The sequence below is a fragment of the Tauraco erythrolophus genome, chromosome 7 (genome assembly GCF_009769465.1).
Source record: "Tauraco erythrolophus isolate bTauEry1 chromosome 7, bTauEry1.pri, whole genome shotgun sequence".
NCBI lineage: Eukaryota > Metazoa > Chordata > Aves > Musophagiformes > Musophagidae > Tauraco > Tauraco erythrolophus.
Genome location: NC_141471.1, coordinates 27,526,348 through 27,551,027, shown reverse-complemented (window position 1 = coordinate 27,551,027; position 24,680 = coordinate 27,526,348).

The following is a 24,680-nucleotide window of genomic DNA, read 5'->3' as shown; positions in this document are numbered from 1 at the left end:
CAACACTCGAAAAGTTTCACTGGAATCAGTGGCTGTGTAAAGAAGAATTAGTTGGCACCCTCTCTGAGGGACCAGGAAGAAGAACACACTGTTATCCTTTCTGCTGGGCACTAACCCACAGTCAGTTACTGCACACAAACAGTACAAAGGCACTTCTAGACTCCCTGCAGACTGTACTGGCTCTTAGCCAGTCAGCAGGCTAGAAAAGGCAGCTGGAGCACACAGAAGTAGCCAGAGCATCAGAAGGTGCTGTAGAACAAAGAACCAAGGGAACTAGAGAAGCAGCAGAGGTACCGAAGCGACAGATACGGCAAACATTGGGACTAGCACGAAGGGTCATCGTGTGGGAAGAACCACGGTTATTCCAGCAAAGTGGAGAGGACATAAGGGCTTTATCAGTTCTGTTTTTCATAGTATAACTATTCTTACAACCTGTCATTAGTAAAAGTACAACCTAAGGTGAAATATCTATGCTATTCTGTTCTAGCTATGCCATGCTATTATTCACGATCTAAAAGACTAAAATGTTGTGAACTAATGTTACACGCATCAAGACAAATGACACTAACCACTAGATACTCACTTGAGTAGATCAAGGATAATTATGCATTTTGGCACAAACATATTTATGGACACTCAGCTCATGATATTAGTGCTTTAAGAGATCTGTGGGTATGCACACATATGGAGGCATTCACAACAAGAGCTCAGTCTGTTGACTCCGCCTGATTGGGAAGAATATTTTTCTGAACTTAAGGCTGACACAACTGACCTAATGAGTTTTAAACTGAGACAAAAGAAATCTGAAAGACAGATGGTCTCTGAGTCCATTTTTACAAAACAAAAAAATCTCCAGTGAAAGGAGATAAAGGAAAAATAGATAAAGGAACTCTGAAACATGAAAAGATGAGAGAGAAACTAATAGCAGAAGAAACAGTCAGATAAACTCTGCTTGCAGAGATGGGCCTGTACCACAATCTGGCCAGGAAGCTGAATGAGATCAGTAAGCATCAGCTGAGAAATTCATACATAAATTTGAAGAACATAGATAAGAGCTGGACGATTGAAGAACATGAAAATGGATATTGTAAAGGATAAAAGAGACATAGAAGAAGAAGAATAATGAAAGGAATAGTTATTACAGAGAGCAAACTTCAGAAAATAAAGGTAAAGGTTGATTAGCATTGCATATTACTGCTATGACAGAAAATATTTAGAAAAAGGTATTACATAGATAAAAAGGTGGGTTTTTTTTGTGCAAAATAAATTCAGGGAAGGGTTATTAAGAAAGGATCTCCTGGATACGTATGAGGTGTCTGGTTCTGAGTATAGACAGATCCAGCTATAATGCTAATAGAAAGATAACTGCCATTGCAAAATATTTCATTATAGGAAGCTCCAGACTTTCAGAGACAAATTGGAGAAAAAAGTAGTACTAATAAGGCTAAGTTCCAGTATATCCTGAATTTTATAGCTAAAGATTTCATTTTCAGTTACAGTTACTGAGTCAATATTCAGTGGTATTATTTTAAACTATGTTTTATTAAGTGAAGAAGATAATAAACAGTCATAGAAGTATATGGATAGAGGGAGCACTGCCAAACATCAAGATATATTAGATCTGTGAATGGAATTAGAACAAGTAGCAAGAGGTTCTTTAGCAATCTATATTAAAATGAAGTGAAAGGAAAAAGGAATTCTCTGCATGTAGGATGGAATAGGATAAACAATAGTCTAAATATGAACTCAGAATAAGTGAATGCTTTGCCTCAGTTTCAGTGGGTAAAAGGGTAAAGAAAGGGAGTGAGCACTGACAGTATGGAAGAACAAGTCTTGAAATCCACTATGCCTACGCCAGTGTGACTGTATGAACTCCAGCTTAGAATTTGGGGGACTGCAATAAAAACATAACTTTGACAGCAAAGATTTTAAAGAAATCTACCAAGTCAGAGCTGCAGTACACATCTGGTGAAGAATAAATGCAGTAGCTGTTTTTAAGAAGAGGAAAAGTGAGTTAGGCCCTTTTATCTCATTCCAATATCATATATTCCTTTAAAACACAGTTTGGAAGCAAGGTTGATTGAAGACATGGAGTTAAAGTAAAAAAGCATCAAAATCCAAGATAATGATGTCACTGATATGATAACTTACATTATAGATACATCTTGGCATCTTACTTGTCCGAGGGAAGTTTTTGCTAAGGTGTTCAGATGGGTAAACTTGAGAAGATAGGCGTTAGTAGAAGAAATGGGAGATGCGCAAGAACTGGCTTACTAAGGGCTTTTAGATGGCAAACTTCATAATGCCATTTTTCCCATGGAAAATTATCTCCATTAAGGATTTTCATCCAGCTCTGTACTTAATAGCAGTTTTGCTGCCAATGTAATGCAAATAGTATTGAAAGCTCCAGGCCAAATTTTATCCAGGATGTTGAGTTGAAAAAGTCAAAACTCAGAGAGCAGTGGCAGCAATAAACAGCAACAAACCATTTCCTCACTGTATTTTTCACATATTTCTTTTAAGTATATACGTGCTTGGTACTTCTTTGTTCAGCTCAGCCTGACCAATTTCAGCAGAATACTATGAACTCATTCTCAAATTAACCTCTATTATAAAAATGATTGTGTTACCAATACAGGAGGTCAGGACTAGCTGTTTAAGATGGTCATGTCCTGGCTCTGCCTGCATGTCCAGATGCTTAAGAACCAGCCAGACCCAGATCTCACCTAGCTGGACATGTTTGCACATGATTGTAGTCATCTACTATGTTGAGTCTTTTAGATGGACTTTCTCACACAGACACAGTCTGACATGTGGATGGCCAAATGGTTTCTAGACCAAGACTTGCTCATGCCCCATGGCTGTCCCTGGCTGAGCATGTGAACAGATCCCAGGCTGATCACAGGGATATTCCTTTGGCTTCTGGAGTGGCCATGCTGAAAGTCGCAGATGAGGAAGGTCAGCTTTAAACCTGCTGGGGTGTTCAGCACTTAGAATCATAGAATGGTTTGGGTTGGAAGGGACCTTAAAGATCATCTAGTTCCAACACCCCTGCCACAGGCGGAGACGCGTTCCACTACACCAGGTTGCTCAAAGCTTCGTCCAACCTGGCCTTGAACACCTCCAGGGATGGGGCAGCAAAAACTTCTCTGGGCAACCTGGTCCAGTGCTTCACCACCCTCATTGTAAAAAATTTCTTCTTTAGATCTAATCTAAATCTCCCCTCTTTCAGTTTAAAGCCATTGCCCCTTGTCCTATCACTACACACCCTTGTAAAAAGTCCCTCTCCAGCTTTCCTGTAGGCCCCCTTTAAGTACTGGAAGACTGCTAGAAGGTCTCCCTGGAGCCTTCTCTTCTCCAGGCTGAACAACCTCCAACTCTCTCAGCCTGTCTTCATAGAAGAGGTGTTCCAGCCCTCGGATCATCTTTGTGGCCCTCCTCTGGACCCGCTCCAACAGCTTTGTGTCCTTCTTATGTTGCGGACCCCAGAGCTGAAGGCAGGTGGGGCCTCATGAGAGCAGAGTAGAGGGGTAGAGTCACCTCCCTCAACCTGCTGGCCACGCTTCTTTGGATGCAGCTCAGGATACAGTTGGTTTTCTGGAAAGCCACTTCTTCCAATTAATAGAGAAAGGGTCAAAACACTTGTCATAAGTGGGAGCTTATTGCTTTAACTTATCTGTTATCTTTGTTTATGATTACAGATAAACTTAACTTTTCTGAAGCTGATGAATGATATGTAGGAGAAGTTTCAGCTTCCCAAACAAGCTCTCACCACCATTTTGGCTGTTTGTAGTTGGTAAGTTTGTGGCTCGTTACCAGAGCCACAGGATTTTATTTTGTCTCAGGCTGAATAATTTTTCCTCCTCCCACAAACTCCCAAGAACTTTCAAGCATAGTGGCATATACACATATGAATATTCATGACCTCTTTGGGAAACATTTATGCAAATAGATATCCAGTGGTATGAATGCTTTTGAAAATGAGAACAGAGTTCTATATGTGAAAGAAAATTTGCATTTTGGTTTCAATAAATAGGTGTGGATTTTTTTTTTCTGAGTATTCAATCAATTTGACAAACTGGGACTGAGTAGAGTCCTGTTGCCTAAATAGTGTGTAGGTAGAAATTTGCATATTCTGGTTCATGGTTTGCTGGTAGACTATAGTGAAGGTAAATGGTGAATTGTGAAATCATCATTGCATTGTAATGACTTCTGTCAAAAGGGCTGAAAAGGGTTCATGGAGGTTTGTGAGGAAACTTGGAGGGTTAACAGCCATCCACTGATGCAAAATGGTTAGAATTCCCTGGCATGATAGAAGCCAGGAAAAGAGGAAATCTGAAGCGTTTAAGAAGAAAAAAACCTCTAGTGACTACTTTGCGATTCCTGAGATCCAAAGAGACTAACTGAGGTCAGACAATTCAGATTTCCTACCTGCCCCTCGCAGGTCAGCTCTGCATTTTTTATAGCAGTCTTTATGAAAAGTCATTAGACTTTCTTCTTTGACACTCTTCATATTCAAGCTTCAGCACAAAGCCCTGTCACAGTGACACATGTAACCTTTGTCCTCCTGCTGGGCACATGCCAGGGGATCCTGGCTTCAGCTTCTCTATTGCCTCCCAGTATAGATATATGTCAGGACATCAGTAGGATCCTCTGTGGCCTCCTCCTTTTCAGGCTGAAGGAAACTGGTTCTCTCAGCCTCTTCTCATATGTCATGTGCTCCAGCTAATAATCTTGGTGGCTCTCCCTTGGACTTACTAAAATATGTCCATGTCTCTTGTATTGGGGAGTCCAAAACTGGACACGGCACTCCAGATGTGGTGTCATCTGTGCTGAACAGAAGGGAAAATCATCTCCTTTGACCTGCTTGTTACAGTCTCACTTACGCAGTGCATGCAGTATGCAGTTCATCCTCAATTAGTCCTCCAATCTACACTTCAAATCATCACTGGTATCACTGGTTATAAAAGGTAAACTTTTAAATTTACCAGAGATCTTACAAAGCAAAAATTATCTCTGAGGTAGCTCATTAACACAAAATCCATGAAGCATTTGCACAGCAATGGATCTGTAATGTCTTTTATTTACAGAGAAAAATCTATGGACTTGAAAGAAACATTATTTTCTGTAATAAAACCTTTTCACAGCTGTTTCCCAACTGAAACTATTCCCTTCTCTCAAGAAAAAAAATACAACCCCAAAAACACAACCCCAAAAGCAAAACTTCTTATTGAAAAGTATTTCCATGAAAAAAAAATTAGGAAGAATTAGATAAAAAATCTTTCTATCATCTCCACCATGTTTGGTTTCTTTTTTTTCACATTCTACTTTTTCACACTTTGGACTGCTGAAAAAAGAATAACAACAGTATTTTAAAATTCCAAACAGACCAAAATACATTCATTCACTTTCTAACTGAAAAAGAATTGGGAAAGCATTTTAAATATCAAGAAATTTTTAACAATTTCTTTACAGTTCACTTAATCAATTTTGTTTGCTACTGTGCCATGAGAACACTGACAAAAATTTTACTTTTCCTTTTTATTCTGTTTTAATTAAAGCTCTTAGTTCTTCCAGCATAAGCATATTCAGTGATAATCAGTCTTCAGAAGCGTAACCTCAAAGGTACCTCTGGAAATAGCACTGCTAACTAGTTGGTGGTTTTGCTTTACAGTGGCGAAAAAAGCCCAAGTTAAATCTTTGGTAAGCAGCAGGCACACATACTATTCTGAATTTCCTTCTTCTGACCCTAGGCAGCTGTAGAACACAGGAAAGATTGATACCAGTTGACTATACTTTCACTATCTGAAAAAAAAAAGACAGTAGTTAAATTGTGGCCTTGAACAGTTAAATGTCTTCCATCCACATGCTTTAATGAATTCAATTATTAAATACTGTTTAAAAAAAACTTATAGTAAATATTCATGAATAATAGTTTTATATTTAACTTTTGACTCTTCCACTGTAAATACCACTCTGAAGTCTAATCTCTCCTGGAAATCTCATACCTGATACCATATGCTTTGTGACACCTACACTTCTCTTTACCTTATACCTTGGAGGTTTTTGATGTCATGGTTGTACCATTCTTCATTTTACTCCTTTATATTTTAGTAATTTAATTTAATTTGTAAGAAAACTAGGATAATGACTCTACATCTCTGCATTGGATATAAATGAAAGAAATCCTCATTGATTTGTTCAGAGGTTTTCTTTTTTGGAGTACGTTAAGCATGAATTCACTGAGGTTAGGGAGGCTGCAGTTCTCTGTTAGCATCATCTCATATATCGAAAGTAAGATTCAGTGACTCTTTCAATCAGTATGTTGTGACTTCACATCTTCCTTTTCAATTAACATTGAATCAAATCTTTCTTTTAAACAGAGACTAAGCTGCATGTGGCAGCAGGAATGTGAAGTTCTCTTTTGGAAGCAATATGTCTTTGTGTGTGAATTTTCAAACAAGTGGATGAGGCAAGAACTCTTGTCTTGACACAAGGATGTGAAGACACATGTCTATGCTGCAGAACAGGCCACAAGTACATGAAATAATTTTGAGTGTATTCATGGTAGAATCAGAAAGGTCTTTCAGGAAAAAATAACTCAGGCATGATACCATAAAAATGAGGCTAAACTGCTTTTAATACTGAAGCCAATATTTACAGCATTGCTAAGCCATAAGATTATGACAGACTGGATAGCACTAATTCAGGAGATGCTGGTACTTTCCATCACAGACCTCAAAAACTTGGCCTGAAGAAGTTCTAGCTTGGGATATGCAGTCCTCAAAAAAGAATGCTATTTAGATATATTCTGAATAATTCTACATTTAAGGATATCAATTTTGTAATATGGTTAATCTTGATCAACATCAGAGAAAGACAGAAGATTATTAATGATGGCATATTATAAATCAAACCCCTATATTCATATCTCTCATGTTGGAACAGGAACAGATCTACTTTTTCAGTAAGAGTTGTACATACATTTGAGGCATTTGACCAAATGGACAAATCCATTCCCATCCAGTTCATGCCTGTTGCGTCCTGCAGACCTTTAGCTGATCTGATCTTTGCCATAATTATATCTTCTGCTAGGTTACTATAAAAAGTATAAAGGGATAGAGCAAAGTTTCCTATTAGAAATAAGTACAAAAAGGCAATATCAGGGATATTTTTATAACTTTATTTTACCTGTGATACACCACTGACAGAATGAATCCTTTGCAAGGTAAGAAGCGTTAAGCTGCTGTGGGAAACTGCAAAAGAAGCTTTAAAGAGCTATAGGGATATTAAAGTGTCATTTTATGTTAAGAATTTGAACCTACTAGCATTATAAATGTAGCACCTGTGAGGTAATTGAATTTATTCATGTGAATCATACTTATTTAAAGATATTAGAATTTATTTCTAGGTGATTTAGAGCATGGGCAAGTAAACTAAAATACAGTAATAAGCATTTCTACTCAGAAAGATACCCTACATTTAAAAAAAAATTGATGAGAGCTCACAAATTAACCATAAGGTGTGCAGGAAGACTGGGAATTTTGGCAGAAGGCCTGCTTGGTTAAGCATGCAGTTTTATATGAACTAAAATGCCAAGAGAGCATGCAAGAAATACAAAGACAAGCAAGAAAGAAGAAAAATAAAATCACTCCAATATGCACTTAAGGATAAAATCAGGAAAGTCAAAGCCCACTGGGCCTTAAACTAAGTAGGGACATACAGAATAACAGGAAAGGACTCTACGGTAAATTACACAAATATGCCAGCAGAAAAACGAATTTAAGAGAAAATGTGTGTTTGTGGATGACCTGTGGAGATGACATATTGGTGGACAACACAGAAAGAAGAAGTACTCAATGCCTTTTTCACCTCTGTTTTCCCAAGGAAAGTCTACTTCCAGGTCTCTGTGTGTCCCGGCATGACTTGAGAAGAACATCCTACAGCCTTCAGTAGGGTGCAGCAGGTTTGGGGCTACTTAGAAATGTTAGATATGTTCAGATCCATGGGGTTGGGTGGAATATTCCCACGAATGCAAGGAGTTGGCTGATGTGACTCTGAGGGAGATATCATCCATGAAAAGTCATAGTGACTGGAAAAGGTAGTAGAAAGGCAAGAATGAGACCTGTGTAACTGTAGGCCAGTCAACCTCACCTCAGTCCCATGACAGAACATGGAGTCTATCCTCTATAGATTTCCAAAATATAAATGATATATGAGGAGTCAGCATGAGTTTATTATGGGAAAATCGTGCTTCACTGGCTTGAAAGCCTTCTGTAGTTAAATGAGTAGCAAAGCATGCTTACTTACTCGGGACAGAAGACCCACATTAGCTCAGACTTGAAACAGATGGTACAAGAACTAGCTCTGCCTAAAGGAGCTGGGGTTCCACCAGTGATGGTTATATAAGTTAAACTGAATATGACTCAACAATATGTCCACCACATGAAATCAGAAAACTGCATCCTGATCTACAGTAGGAAGAATGCCGTTACATAGATAATAGAGTGTCCAGTTTTGGGCCCCAGTCATGAAGAATGTGCAGAAACTGCAGAGGGTCCAGGAGAAGTTTGCCAGGATTAATAGAGCCTATATTACTTGATTTATGAGCAGAGATTGAGAGGTTGGTCTCATTTAACCTGGCAACAAGGAGGTGAAGAGGTGAGCTAATAGCTACCTATCGCTGCCTGAAGAGGAGTTACAAAGATCAATGGAAGCAAACTCTTCTCAGTAGTGATAGGTGGCATAACAAGGAGCAGTGGTGAAACATTTTGGCTTGGGAGGCTGCCCATAAGGGAATAATTCCTCACTAGGAGGGTAGCACAGCTTCAAAACAAGTTTTCCTGAGTGATTTGTTCTTGGACATTTTCTAGACTTAGCTAGACAAAGCCACGGCTGACTTGATCTAGTTTTCAGCAGCCTCTCTTCAACCGGGAGGTAGGATTGTAGACCTCTAGAGGTCATTTCTATGATTCACACTTTTTCACTTTGAATCAAAATTGCAATGATTCTTCTTGGATTTTTGCATTATTGAAACCTTTACTCTCTAATCATTAATTATTGACTCAGTAAAATGAACTTCCTGCATTGGTGCATCAGAAGTTCATCAAATGTTATTTTCAGGACTCTGTGTTTTAAACAAAATGATGACTACAGCTAGTTTCCTTTCTGGTATTATTTCCTCAGATTCAGGACATTTTGAAAAATATCTTGTCAGCCCTTGTCAGCCCTTTTTCCATTTCAGTACTACTTGGGAAGAACTGGGACGTTCTAATACTGTTAATCCTTCCCAAGATCTTTCTTACTAACTGGAACAGTTTCAATAACCTACATTTTTATAATCAAGAATTACAGACAAAGCCACAAAGCATGTGTTATAAAACAAATTTAAGCAAGATATTGTTTACTACAATATTGCAATTTTAAGATCAGTAAATGCTAGCTGATGTAGTTTGATTGGATGGAATAAACCTAGTAATAATCAAGTTTGCCACTAAGACATAAAAAGAAAGAGGTGGTCAAGCTGCATTATATTACTCTCTTTTGGTGATCAACCATTAAACAGGTAAGTAGGAGGTAGCATAGAGTTGTGTCCTCTGATATGTGTTTGCAGCAGTATGTTCATGTATTTACCATGCTATAAATTTAGTTTCAGGAAAATCAAATACCACCAAAATGAGGCCCTAAACAATCACCATAAATAGACATACACATGCTAAAGTGGTGTATTCAAACACAGGTGTTGATAATATAGGTAAAGAAACAGAACTATTTTCTGTTGATATTATTGATCTGCTCCACAGTTTTTGCAGCATTCCTCAAAACCAGAGTGGTGTTCACTTGTGCTTTCAACATAGTGCCTGTTATTTTGTACACAAGCTGTCACATTGGCAGTAAGTTAACAGAAGGACAATATTGCTTTCTATGTTTACACACTCAACGGTAGCCCTTTATTTCTCATTAATATGGCTCCTGAACTTGCTCTTATTTACAGTTCTTCCATGGCAATGGCAGTTTCTTCAGCTTCTTCATTTGAAATGCTGCTGTAATGAATGTGGACGATATCTGTTGGTAAAAGCTGCCTATGTTTTAAATAAACCTGTTTAGAGATCAGTTGCCTCTCCTCGTAGAGGGCTTCTGCAAATATTTCCTTTGGATTTATTTCAGAAGGGTTATGTCCTTCCCCTGACTCCTGCCATCAGCAGTGTTGGAAAGTCCATAAGCCCTAAATCAAAATGCTGTCTGAGTGTAACTTCCAAAGAAATTACTCTGAGGCACCAGCAGTTTCTGCAATTACAGGAAACTGCTTGTACACCTTTTGTGGAAGCTATCCTCAGCTTAGCTCCAGGGCTTATGTAGGCTTAAGAAGTTGCAATCTTTACTGCTGTACTTGGTCCTCGCTTGGAAACCGCTGCTGCTTTTATCCTGGGAGAGAGATAATAAAGACTCATCTGAATAAAAGATTATAATTGAGACCTGTCAGATTGTCTAGTACCTGTCTAGCTGTCTATCTGTGTGGACAGCTTCTTACAGATAATGTCTGGTTTCTTTTTCTATGTAAAAAGTGTTTAGAGATCTTTCAGAACATAGTCTATCCAAAAGATCTTTTTCCCTATCCAAAACATAAGGCCAGCACCAGTTTTTTGCCCAAACAGCTGTATCTTGAATTTTGCAGTCCCACAGCCTTCTTTTTGGCTTTGGCATAAAACAACTCTTTCTCATGTGAAAACTTTCAAGCTGTTGTTGCAAAAATCAGACTGATTTCTTGAATTACATGGCTACCTTTTGGACTTCCTGCAGTGGTCTCATGTTTTCCATTCCTCTCTTGGAGACTTAGTCCCACCTGGCCTGTCATCTCTTAGAAACTGAGTAAATAATCTTCTCTCCAAACCACTTCCACCTTCATTTTGCCAAACATTCTGAACTTAGTTGTCTTTTATTCAAGTTTTACCACAAAAAGCTTTGAGTTTCTTTCTGTGTTGTCTTTTATGTACAGGAGGGCTCTGCCACAAAATTTCGTGAGCGCTCTTTTTTATCTTTAAATCTCCCCTTCCCAAAATTCCTGGAGAAAAAAAAAAAGAAGATATTTTGACACCAATTCATCCTGCCTACCTTTGGATAGTTATTATTTAAATTAGGAGATTAATCACACTGGGCTGCTTTCTCTGTCAGTGAAGAGAAATAGTCATCACCATAGAAGGGTATTTGCTTTAATATTTCCACAGGCAATAATAACATGAGCCTAGGGCAATAGAAGTGGGTATCTTACTTCAGTTCCTTGATAATTTCAGACCTTGGTAGGCAGCTGGCACATGGCGGCTGCTCCATATTTGTTACCATCACCATTCCATTCCAGCTTGAACTCCATCTATCTGAATCATACTTAGTGATTGTCCTTATTGAAACTGGGTCTTGTTTGGGCTTGTCTTTGGGACTCTTCTGCAGAAGAGGCTGGGAGATGCTCTTGAAGTAGTCTGAGGGCCAGAGATCTTCAGCAGAGTTTTGGCTCAGGATATGCATCTTAAATGGCTTGTATTTTCTTGTTTCCAAACTTAATGCCTTTAAACATGATGAAACACTCATGAAGTTGAAGTCCGTCCCCTGTTATACGAAAACATTGCAAAAAGCTAATAAATGCACGTTTTGTAGTCTTGCGTAACTCAGAAATGACTGACCCTATGAAAGACAACACATGATGCTGAAGAAATTATTTTTCATCTCATGTGGAAATAGCAAATTTTTGCTCCATTGTGGAAAGAAAAAGGATATAAAGATGGATCCAAGTCTCTACTATGCTTTCAAGTTTCTATTAGATCCAGATCTTTTTTACCCTGGACATTTGTATGAGATCTTTGTTTGGAATTTATACTGACTAGACAGAAGAACAGTACTAAATTATTATTCCTTTTTGTTTGATGCATTATGTGGAAATGTAGTTAAATCTTTCTCATTCTTGTGCTGAGATGTAAAAGAAAAGAATGTGGTTGGTGCCTCAGACAGAGACATTAAATACGTGTTTCTGTGAGAATTTTGTCATGCCTGGAATCTGGGAAGGAGCAGATAGAAATGCGAGAAATGCCGTGGAAACACCTGGGGTTACAACTATGTAGATGTGTGACAACGCCATCACTCAAGTGGAAAAAGTCTTTCTGATTGGTTTATCAAATGATCATGCTCTACATTTATACATTTATCCACTGTCCTTATTTTTCAGTTTGTTACTAACATATTAATTTGAGGCACAATTACATTCTATAGGAAAGTTAGGGCTGGGTTTTGGCTGTAGACCTCACTAGCTATATTTCTTATTATTACTTCTCTGTGTTAACTTTTCTTCCCTTTTCAGTCTTTTGGGATGAAATCTGCTTGATGACTGAATATCGCAATAACTTGAAGATCAAACCTCAAAATTCAGAAATTATTGCACACTGGGAGGTTTAACACAGATAGATGGTGGTCTGGAGAAGACCAGACTTGAATTTTCCACTAAGTCAAGGATTTTTTTTTTTTTTTATGGCCATGTGAACCAGGATTTCTCATCAAGTTCATGGTAAAATATCAGAGCAGATAAGGGTTACCCACGCTATCTGGACCTTAAAGTATTGAGCCAGCCTCCGAAGCTGCGGTGGCATAAGAATAATATCTGCTTTCAGTAAGTTTTTGAGATATGCTGCACACACTATTGGAAATCCCTATACTTGTGCACACTTTTGTGTTCCTGATGATCCACTTGGCAACCCAACAAACGGAAGGATTGTGGTGTCAGTCAGTTCTTTTTCTAGACAACAATAAGCACCAGGGTCCTTTAATTGCTGTTGTGCTTTCCACAGTACAGAAGTCACTTGATTTCTTACATATCCACTTGCTGCAGTTTTACAATCACTTGTGCTTTTTTCAGGCATTATTCAGATCTCCAGTCCAATGATTCCTATCTCCCTAAAATTGTCTGAGCTCATGCAGTGAAAAGGAAAGTTCAAAATCGGGAAAACAACTTATTAGCTCTAAATTTACTTTCTTTTTTTTTTCCTAGATGGCCAACAAGTTACATGCAGACAGGCATAATGCAGACATCAATTGCTCTTATACCTAAGACTGGTAGTATTTTCATTTTTGGCAATAAGTTTTAAAGCTAGGTGAGTTACACAGCTTGAAATTCTAGCAGTGTCTTTTTCCTATTGTTTTTGCTTTGTGATCTGGTGTCTGAGTGATGTTTCTTTCAATGAGGCTTTTGACTGTTTCTTCTGTGTGTTTATGAGGTTGTTGCTGGTGAGATTCATTACTCCAGGTGTTTGCTCTCTTTTGATGACCACAGCCTCCTGTTCTGAGAGTGAGAACAAGACAAACAGTGTCTGAACGTGCAGAAAAATCAGGACATCCCTGTAAGCATAGCAGTCATTATACATCACAAGATGGATGCCAACATCTCCTGGTCAGTGACAGGAAAGCTAGTAAACTGGCTTATCTGCTGTGATTTAAGCTATGTAGTCCAAGTGTGTTTCACGATAGAGCTAAAGCTCTGCAAGGACAGCCATGACCATGTGTTGCTGTGGTAAGGTACAATTTTATGTATGCGTACTCCAAGCAGATGGCTATGCGGAGAATGAACTTTAAACATGGAAATCAACAACCTGTTCATCAGTCTGAAATTAGAAAACAAGATGTGAAAGAGACTTACAAAGTTGGACTAAAAAAGCCTGACAACTCACAATCCAAAAATAATTGATTTTTCAGACTGCATTCTTTCCTCTATGCTAAGAGAAAATTTCCAGGAAATATACTTCTTGAGAGATCTTCCCTGTTTCTGTCTGTGTCAGAAAAGCAACAGAAATAACCTTTCTAGTGGCTTCCTCTCAGTCTCAAACTGTACAGACAAAATTATTTAATGATGTCTACACTCATTGTTCCTTTTGTAGTTGGAGAAATTTTACTGTCGTTTTTTCACTCTTTTTGAACTTCGCAAAGAGTGCAGTGTGCAGAGCCATTTACAACATGTGAAGATGTGCACAATTTTTTTTTAGTTAATCTGTTTCCTGTCTTTCTGAACATATAATGAACTCTTTATACCCTCTGGGTGAAGATGAAAATATTGCAGAAACATTTGAGTCTTGATATTAAATCCTGTCTTTACCCAAAGGAAACACAAATGGTAGGACTCCAAGAAAGATAATTTTAATTATTTTTGCTTCTTGGAGCCTGATTCGTAAGTATGTGACACTAGTGATCTCATTGCTATTATTTTAGATCTCATATTTTCCCATTAAAAGTGCCTCTTTGCAGTTTGTTTCAGTACACTTATTTCATGGTACTGATAACAACGCTGATCAGATCCCAGAAGGGAATGGGAGAATAGCTGGTTCTGCATCAAATGGTCACAGGCAAGAATGCAGCTTCCATCTACTGAGAAATCAGTCCCATTTGGAGGACAAAAGTATCTTCGTCTTATCCTTCTGTTCTTCTTTTGAGCCCACTGTAATTAAGATGAACATTTCCATAGCTTCCAGAACATGGAAAAGGCAATTACAAATAACTAAAGTTTGGGCTCAATGAGCTTTGAATAACCAAAGTTCATGAAGTAAACTGGCATAGATCTCTAAGGATTCATCACTCACTTTGAATGTTTCAAAAATTAAATCCATTAATTAAAGTAATTTAACTTGAATTAGGAAGTTGTGCTGCAGTAACACAATTTCCAAAATGAACACAGTTTAGCAGGATTATTTGGCTCAATTAGATGCCACTCTATGGCATTGTATTTATAGTAGTGATGTTGGATGGCTTGGTTGAAACAACAAACTTGGTTTATTTATGTGAAGGACAAGACTTTTATTCTTTTCAAAGTGATCTTTTTCAGAAAAGTTGCTAAAAGAAATCGCCATTGCCCCTTTTAATGCATGAAATGACACAGCACCACTAGACCTCTCTCCTTGAGTTTAGGTACTCTAATGCACCAAAAAAAGGTTACAATAACCTTTTATTCAATCCTATTGATACAGCATCTAATTTTTAAAACTATAATTATAGGTGAATGAAAAAACATGAACAATTTTAAATGGTGACTAGCAGCGTTTATATGCCAGTGAAAAAACACAATATGCCAAAGAAAATGAAGATTGTCTGGCCTTTCCACTTGTCTTACAAATCATCTACAAATTAATAACCACTGACAATTTTATGAAATAGTGTCAATCTTCATGATGACTGGCTGCTGTTCAAAAAAAATGAGAAATGAGGGGATAAAAGGGTTTTATAGGAATTATCTATTCAAAAGCAAACACAGAAGGAGGGGAAGGTGAGACAAAACAATGGAAAACACTTACGCCAGTCTTTAGTTACTCAACAAAACTATTATTTAGCTTATAGTACCAAAGGAATTTGGCTACTTCAAAATGAAAATCAGCATAATAGGTAGCAATTTACCACACAAAATGAGAATTGGTTAATACAAAATATAGTGGGTTTCCTTAACAGAATCGCTGAATCTAGAGGTCATAAAAAACTACTGTGGTTTAAGAGTTTCTGTGAAATCAAATTAAATATTTCCTTCCCTTCACTTTGTGTCCTGGGAACACAAGCTTTGGGAGCTATCATATTCTCTAAGTCTTAAGGTTTACTAATACTAAAGGCTTTTTAAAGTTTAAGTGTTTATAAATCAAAGCAATGACTCAAGATATTTTGGCTATAATAAACATTTTCATCAATGCATCAACAGATCATCGATTACAATGGGGAGGCAACTTCTGGCATTCGATGCATATTTTAGGAGAAGGCTACTTATACGGAAAACATAATAATTATCTGAGTGCAGAAATGTTGTTTCTCGCACCATGTTGACTTTTATATCTTTATCTTTCTATTCCCAGCTACTTATTCTAACAGGTCATCAGTACATTTAACTCAATGTCTGGGACTATGGGGAACCTTTTCCAGTACAGCCACCGTTACCTTAATGGAGACCTAGAAAAGAGCACTCACTGTTGAAAAGGGGATGCTTGACAACAAACAGATCTTTCATGTATAATGATTTGTTATACTAAACTTAATCACTTCCTCAGAGCGTTACTATTTCAAATAGCTCTGTAACAGAACTGTAGCAAGTGTTAAAATTTTGAAATTGCACTATAGTGATATATTGCATGTTACTGCAATAAAGACTAGAGTTTCCTAGCAATTCTAGCCAGCACAGCCTGTATGAAAATGTCAATTTAGGTGTCACCTACCAAAATGATGCAGCGCCCTTCTTGATAGAGTCTTTATAGTGACATGTTTGTGTTGGCTTGTAAGTTTATGTGTAGGAACTGTGTTTAAGGATTCTAAGTCATTTTCATTAAAAACTTGCTCCATTTGTATCTAAATATTCTACTGGTTAATCCTGAAAATTCCAGTTGACTTCTGATTCTTTCACAGATAATTCAAGTTTGCCTGGGTAGGATTCATCTCCACTTAGCCTCAAATATCTACATCTGAACTAGCCACCTTGGAACTCTTTCAAAGCCAACACAGACCAAACTGGTCTTATTGGAGTCAAATGTACAGTGCTCCTCATTCTAGAGTGCATACCCAAATTAGGTCAGATGAATCAAATCCTCATCCCTTTTCTAGTTGAGCCAGAAGCACCCACATGGTAAGCCCCTAAAGAAGGCAAAATTAATTCAGGCCCTGAAACCTTTGATTCTACTTATACATGTATAAGTATGTACCTATAGCATGTATGATCCTAATGCTCCCAGTAGGTACTGTGACTACGGAAACGCTTAGCACTTGGGAAACACTTCTGTTGATACATAAGAAGTACTAAGTTCTGCCCATTCACTATTGTATGAAGTAACTAGGAAGGAAGTAACTTTGAACTTACTCATGGTCAAATTTTTTGAGTAACAAATTTCAGCATTTACATAATCACTTTTCATGAGACCTTGAGCTGAAGGAACAGCAATAGAAAAAATCACTGGAAAAAAAGACTGAATATTTAAAAAAAAATCTTTTTCTTCCTTTTTTTAATCAGGCTGATAAAATGAACAAGAACTTCCATTCCAACAACTGTAACAAAAAGAAATTAGCACCAGATGAGATGTTTGACTTAGATTCTCACACAGATTCTGTCAAAACTGAACTAACAAAGTATTGGAAAGATATCTAAACACAGGTTATGACCTCATTCTTCACAGAGAATGAGCTTTCTACTGTCGTTTCCTTCATCTGGAGGCATACTAAATGCTGTACACACGTCTCAAATGATTCAAGCATCGGCCTCTTTTAACACTGGCCAGCACTTAGCCAGTCTGTGTAGCTAGCTGAGCAGGTTACTTGGGCAGTTTTCCTGGTTTCAGATAGTCAGCATAGATCCATGTATCTGGTTCTAACATTTGCTGATTTTCATTAGCATTTTGTGTCTCAGTGCAGTACTTTACATATACCTTTATTTAATTTGATCTAGCTGCTTTTGAGCCCTGTCTCATCATGTGAATTTTGAATCTGTTCTCCAAGCACTTCTCAGGGCTTAGTTAAAATCTTTATAAATCATACTCTGCATTCCATTATCCAAGTTGATGATGAAAATATCAACCAGTTGTGACTCCAGTATGGTCCTTTGTGGAGTCTTACATGAGACAGTTTTCCAGTTTGATATCAAATTCAGCTATGAACTGTTCTCTGTGCATCTGTTTTATAACTGTTCAGTTCAGACTCCTTTAATGCATCACCAATCCCTCTTCTTGGGTCCAAATGTATAATGTCTGTTACTGTCACTTTTCCTGCTAAGCAAGAAACTGATTTGACAGTGTTTTTGACAAACACATTTAACCTTTTGATTTACCACCTTATTATCTTCTAAGTGCTCACAACTTGATTGTTTAACAATTCCACTTAATCAGATGACTAGCTGGCAGAGAATATTTTGCTCTCAAAGGTTTTCAAGGTGGCATTTAATTACACCAGCAAAATGCTATCATAAGTACATCACTGTCTGCATGGGTTGAAACACAAGGGTCCCCCAGGTCATGCTGCAACTAGACCAAATACTGCTGAATAAGCTGCTCTGGAAGTGGCCTCGATACAGACCCACACAATAACACAGTAATTCTGACCTTGGGGCAGCTTCCGATTCCTCTAACGGATGCCCTGTTGCATCATGCCAATACACCCATTTTCTGGAAGATAGTTCAGGGATCTCCAGCATGGTTGTCACATTCCTGAGAATCTGCACCCCTGAGTCCAGCAAGAGCACTGGCCCACACCCCGGACCAGGCAAGGAGGCGACATCAAGAAGCACACGCAAAACAAAAAATGAAAAATAAAACAGAACAGTGTAGTGACAGGAGCCGACCAATGCAAGGGCAGTCACAGCAGTTGCTCTTTAGGCATGGTCTTTGTGAGCAGAAACAATTTCAAGCTGCTGAACACTACAGAAAGCTTGAATCCACTCCTAGACTTTTTTCTGAAGGATGCACTCACAGTTCAGCATGGATTCCAGCACAATGTACACAATGCAGAAAGACCCGTTTGGTGACAAAAATCTTGTCTTGTGGTCAAGAAATTTATAGAACCCAGAGAAAGCCATGCAAGTAACCAAAAAAAATCAAAAATATTTTCACATGATGGATGGACCACTCGGTGGATAAGGAATTGGCTGGATGGTCACACTCAAAGAGTTGTGGTCAACAGTTCAATGTCCATGTGGAGGCCAGTGACGAGTGGTGTTCCTCAGGGGTCAGTACTGGGACCAGTGCTATTTAACATCTTTGTTGGTGACATGAACAGTGGGATCGAGTGCACCCTCAGCAAGTTTGCTGATGACACCAAGTTGTGTGGTGTTGTGGACACGTTGGAGGGAAGGGATGCCCTCCAGAGGGACCTTGACAGGCTGGAGAGGTGGGCCTGTGAGAACCTCATGAAGTTCAACAAGGCCAAGTGCAAGGTCCTGCATGTGGGTCGGGGCAATCCCAAGCACAAGTACAGGCTGGGCAGAGAATGGATTGAGAGCAGCCCTGAGGAAAAGGACTTGGGAGTGCTGGTTGATGAGAAGCTCAACATGAGACGGCAATGTGTGCTGGCAGCCCAGAAAGCCAACCGTATCCTGGGCTGTATCCAAAGAAGCATGGCCAGCAGGTCGAGGGAGGTGATTCTGCCCCTCTACTCTGTTCTCGTGAGACCCGGCCTGGAATACTGTGTTCAGCTCTGGAGACCCCAACACAAGAAGGACATGGAGCTGCTGGAGTGGGTCCAGAGGAGGGCCACGAAGATGATCCAAGAGCTGGAGCACCTCTGCTATCAAGACAGGCTGAGAGAGTTGGGGCTGTTCATCCTGGAGAAGAGAAGGCTCCAGGGTGATCTTATAGCAGCTTTCCAGTACCTAAAGGAGGCCTACAGGAAAGCTAGAGAGGGACTTTTTACAAGGGTGTGTAGTGATAGGACAAGGGGCAATGGCTTTAAACTGAAAGAGGGGAGATTTAGATTGGATATAAGAAAAAAAAATTTCACTCAGAGGGTGGTGAGGCACTGGAACAGATTGCCTAGAGAAGTTGTAGATGCCCCATCCCTGAAAGTGTTCAAGGCCAGGTTGGATGAGGCTTTGAGCAACCTGGTGTAGTGGAAGGTGTCCCTGCCCATGGCAGGGGGGTTGGAACTAGATGATCTTTGAGGTCCCTTCCAAAGCTAATCATTCTATGATTCAGTTTCCTTAGGCGATGGTAGTACTCATAGCTAATGGGGTACCACACCAAACACAAACATCTGAAAATTGCCCTGGTTATCTGCTATGGCTTGAAAGTAATCTCTTAGGCATCATGACACATTTCCCATCAAGGTTATCAAGAGAAATACTCAGGGCTGACAGATTTTTAATGGAAAGCATCTGTCTCTGAATACAGCTAATTTCTGCATCCCAGAGAAAGGTTACAAAAGATCAGTGTTTTTTTTTTTTTCCATGCAGAGTATTCTTACCAGCATTTTATTAAACGCCTTCCTTTCTGTATGCCAAAATATGATCTATATCTTAAAGAGAATTTTCTTTTTTCATTGCTGCCAAAGAACTTCTATAGCTTTGTACATATGCAACAGGAAGTTAAAGTACTAAGTTTGTTTAGCATGAGCATAGTAGATATCTAAGGTTTCCTTTTGCACATATAGTTTGCTCGTATTTCTGAATGCTATTTGAATAAAATGGACAGTTTTGTACATTTTAGAGGAGAAACACATTTTTAACAATATTTTTAGAATCCATAAAATATTGACCGTTTTGTGTTGCAGACCTGCATGCCGCTATGACATCCTTGAGAGTGGATCTCATGTGAACCTCTCATTAGGTGTCATTAGGTGGCACTGCAGAGCAATTCTGACAGTTTTAAGACTTCCTACAACTCGAAAAGGATCTTTTAAAATATCTGTTCTGATTTCCCGCATCCTGTAGGCTATAGAAACCCAACAAGGAGTTCATGCCTCACTCCAAAACTGTGCTTCAACAAAAGCATATTTTTAGATGTAGGTTTTGACCTCAAGGAAAATGAAAACAAACATAATACTGCAAGTCTCTAATTTCCCTTTCTGACAACATAAAATAGTTTGTGTCCCACATCTTAATTTCTCTGTTAAATAACTTGGACCGTTTAAACATAACTAAGATAAAATACCTCTTTAAATTCAGAGTATGGATGCATGTTCCTAGCAGACCAGCACTGAATTCAGCATGACAGTGAATTCTCATTAAGTGTCTCTTTATGGCAGCACCAGTCTCAGAACGAAGTGTTTGCCTTTTTATGAATGCTGGTACTCTGATGCCCCTACACTTTAATTTCATTTAAACCACTTCTACTTTCGACTGGCTTTATCCTCTCCAGCCTGTCCATTCTGCTAACAGCCTGTTTTCTGCTGGCTGCATATTTTGCGGCATGTCAATTTTTAAATTTAAATCCTCCAAGTGTGACTGTACACTATTTCCACTGTTCACAGTGTCATCAGGCAATGATTTTGTGCTTTCCATCGAGAGCTCTGAGGCTCCATACTAAAGAGCAGATGAAGTTGTGTATATGCTTTTACTAATCTCTCTTTAGTAACAGGGCCTGGACCGCATTATAAGAGGAAAAGGTCCGTGCTAAACCCTCTTCAGTTTTTTGATAAATTCAGACATTTCTGTCTTTACTGCCACTCTCCAACAAACATTTCTTGTGGAAGCAGGTCAGGAGTGTTTATGGATACAGTCATAGTAGGAGATCTGAAGAGCCGGTTCCTTGGGTAGTAGATGACAAGCCAGTGGGAGACCACAGGCTCCAAGGCTCAGTGACAGCCAGAATTACCTCCAGCCTCAGTCCCAGATGACTGCCTGAGCCAGCCTTTGTGTCCAGACCTCAGAAATGCTTCAGGAAATGGCTTTTGGGTGGAATGATGACCAAAAGGCATTTGCTAGGGTGAGCAGAGAAAAATACTCTAATTTATCAGTTCCTCCTGTACGGAAGAAAGAGAGATTTGTTATGTGTCTACAGATAAACAAGATCAATCAGTGAAATCAGACTCCCTCATAAATCAGTTCTTCCTAAATTGAGACAAGCTGTAAAATCAGTCAAAATGAGTAGACAATATTTTACAATATACATGTTTTAAAAAAAACTATTTAAAAACTGTTTCGAAGTGGAAAGATTAAGATATTCCATTCTGGAATCATAGAATCATAGAATGGTTAGAGTTGGAAGGGACCTCAAAGATCATCTAGTTTCAACCCCACTGCCATGGGCAGGGAAATCCTTCACTACACCAGGTTGCCCAAAGCCTCATCCAACCTGGCCTTGAACACTTCCAGGGATGGGAATGGTAAACCTCAGAACATTTCAAGAGTATTTTTTCTTTTTTTCAACACGAAATTAATTTTGTCAAAACTGACATGTTTCAAAATATAATTATATTTTCCATTTTGAAGTGCTTTGTTAAGTTTCCCACCCAGTCTTATTTTTTTCCCTGAATATTTTAGAGCTTTCAGGCTGGGTTAATCAGCTTTTATGACCTTCTCACATATAAAGTGAAGAATTGTCTTTGATTCTCTATCCAGAAGAGATGAGAGAGGTTCCTCCCCCTGCAGATTAGCAAGTGAAATCAAAACACCTTGAATTAGACTTTTCATTTCTCCCTGTGCAATTTCCAGAGCCACAGTCTATTTTTGTATGAAGTTCCTCTAGGTATCCATGAGCTAAGCAAATATACATTCAGACTTTGCTTATTGTCAGTAATGAAGTAAAGGTCAGTCTTTATATGAAGCCAGCGCTTGTGACTGTCAGAAAGAAAAAAGGCTTGTATCATTTATTATGAAAAGCAAGGGATGGCAAATAACCAGGTATGCTAGGAACAAACAGACTTTCTTTCACTTGAATTAAAAATGCAGAACTGGTGCGAGTCGAATCAAACTCTCTGTTTTGTCTCTATGATATCTAGTTCTGGTAAAGCACCTTGACCAAGACTCTGGTACCTTCTGGCCAGTTCCACTCACAAATGCAGCTGGTGGGCTGGAGAAAGCAGCTGTCAGCATTTGTCAAGGAATTAAGGCTGACAGTGTAACAGGAGAAAAATCAAGACTGGCACAAAAAAAGAGCTCATCTAGAGCATCCTTTTTATACAGAATCCTATAGTGACCCAGCACATTTACTGTTTTCATTAATGACCTTGGCCCCATTAGAAATGAGGGAATAAATTTGACTGATGACACAAGGTGGAAGGAAGATGCTGGGAATACAGATGAACATCAGAGTCTCCTGTGCAAGAACTAGAAGACCCAGAGGGCAAAAATAACAGAAATGAAATTAAATGTATCAATGCTACATGCAATGCCATGAATTTAAGAATAAACATTTTTGCTGTAAGTGGGAGAAGCTCGTTAGTTGGAAACAGCAAACAGAAAAAGATCAAGATACATGGGTTTATCACAAGGTAATCAACAGTCATGATGTGGTATGAAAAAAGCAAACATGATATTAGAGAGTATCAAGAGAAGGCTTTCTAGTAGAGCCAGAGAAGTAATGGCATATGCAATTTCAAAAGCAGAAGGCTGGATGGAAAAAAAGGCAGAGAAAATGTGAATATTGAGAATTATAAGCTCACAGTAGAAAAAAAACAGGTCTACAAGGAATATAGAGTCAAAATGCACTGATATAAATGGAACTTATTCTGTTGAACTCAATGGAGTATGGGTGGATCTCAAGACTCATGGATGTGGCCTAGAAAGAAAAAAACTCCATCTTACATGTTTTAATCAAAACCACCTCTTTGTGTTGTTTTAATCTAAAGTCCACTTAAGGTACAGTATTCCAATAGGACATATAGGCTGTTTGCTTAGTCTTTCTATTAGTCTGACTCAGAAAGTTTATGAAAATTATGTCCTAGAATGCACCATAATATTTATAATGGCACCTGTTTTTTTTTTTAACACCTGTAATTCGTCAAGCAACAGAAAAGGCTAGAACAAAAGATCGCTGATACTTCCCCATCATATTGACTGACCTTTATACCTACTTTTGCTATTTATATTGGCAGTGAAGTATGCAGAACAAAAGTAGGCAGGAAAACTTCAAGTTTTAAGAAGACTCTCTTAAAAATTGCGATTCTGTTGAAGTCACCTCTTTCCTTACCTCTTCAACTTAAAATTTACCTGGTAATTTTCCATTTGTAAATGTAGAAGTTGTTCGTTTGTTGTGTGGGTTTTATTTTGCTACATATTGCTGTATTGCTCAGGTAAACAGTTGCTAGGATGAAACAGAAAATCATTGGCAGTCTTACTTTCCTGGGCCAGAACAGAGCACAGTACATTCTTTTCAAGCAAAGAGTAATGGACTAATCAATGAAAGTGCAAAGAAATTAATAGTCATTATTCCATATTGCTATGCTCTACTTGCCCTCTACAAATATAAGAAGTAGAAAGTAAAAAATCAGAAAAACCAGAAAGTCAGAAAGTCCACTATTCCACTCATGCTAATTAATAGTTACTAATACCACTAAAACTTTTAATTAATTTCTAGGTGACTAAGGCCATCATGACTTTTATCTAAATAACTTGTGTATCAGTGTAAGTTTCAGCCAGTGATGCTAAGTAGTAGCTGTGTCTTCGTTAAAGAGAAATATCAAACCAAACAGCACCGTAAGTTTCATTTCCCCTTTTTGCTATTTTAATATGCATCTCATAATTTTTAAGCTGTTGATATTTGCTTTTGAAAAATGAGTTAGGTGGTACATATCTTTTCTTATTTCCATCTTCTTCCACGGCAGATCAGGCTCTTCATTGCAGTGAGCAATCTGAGCACCGCAGCTGTGAAACTGAGCCCTTTCAACTGCTACTGCACTTTATGACTTTGGCTATATAGACAGTAAGGGAAAAGAGATGCCTCCAGAGTCTGGAGACTGTAATTAAAAGGTGAGTGTCAATGGCAGACAGCAAAGCAGGTAAACAGGGCAAAGGCTGACTGATAGCAGGGCAAAGGCTGACTAAATTACTCTGAGGAACATCTAGGGCAATAGAAAGTAATCAGATAGGGTATAAGAATGGAGGAGGAGGAGAGGAAGAATAAAAGCAAATTATATCTCTTGATATCATGCTTTAAGAAGTGTCTTAGTCTTCTCAAAGTTATCTAGCCTTATGTGTAACCACTGTAGGTTTAACATGGGTGGATAAAGAAAAGGCCCCTACCTAGTCATACGGGAGAAGATGTTAT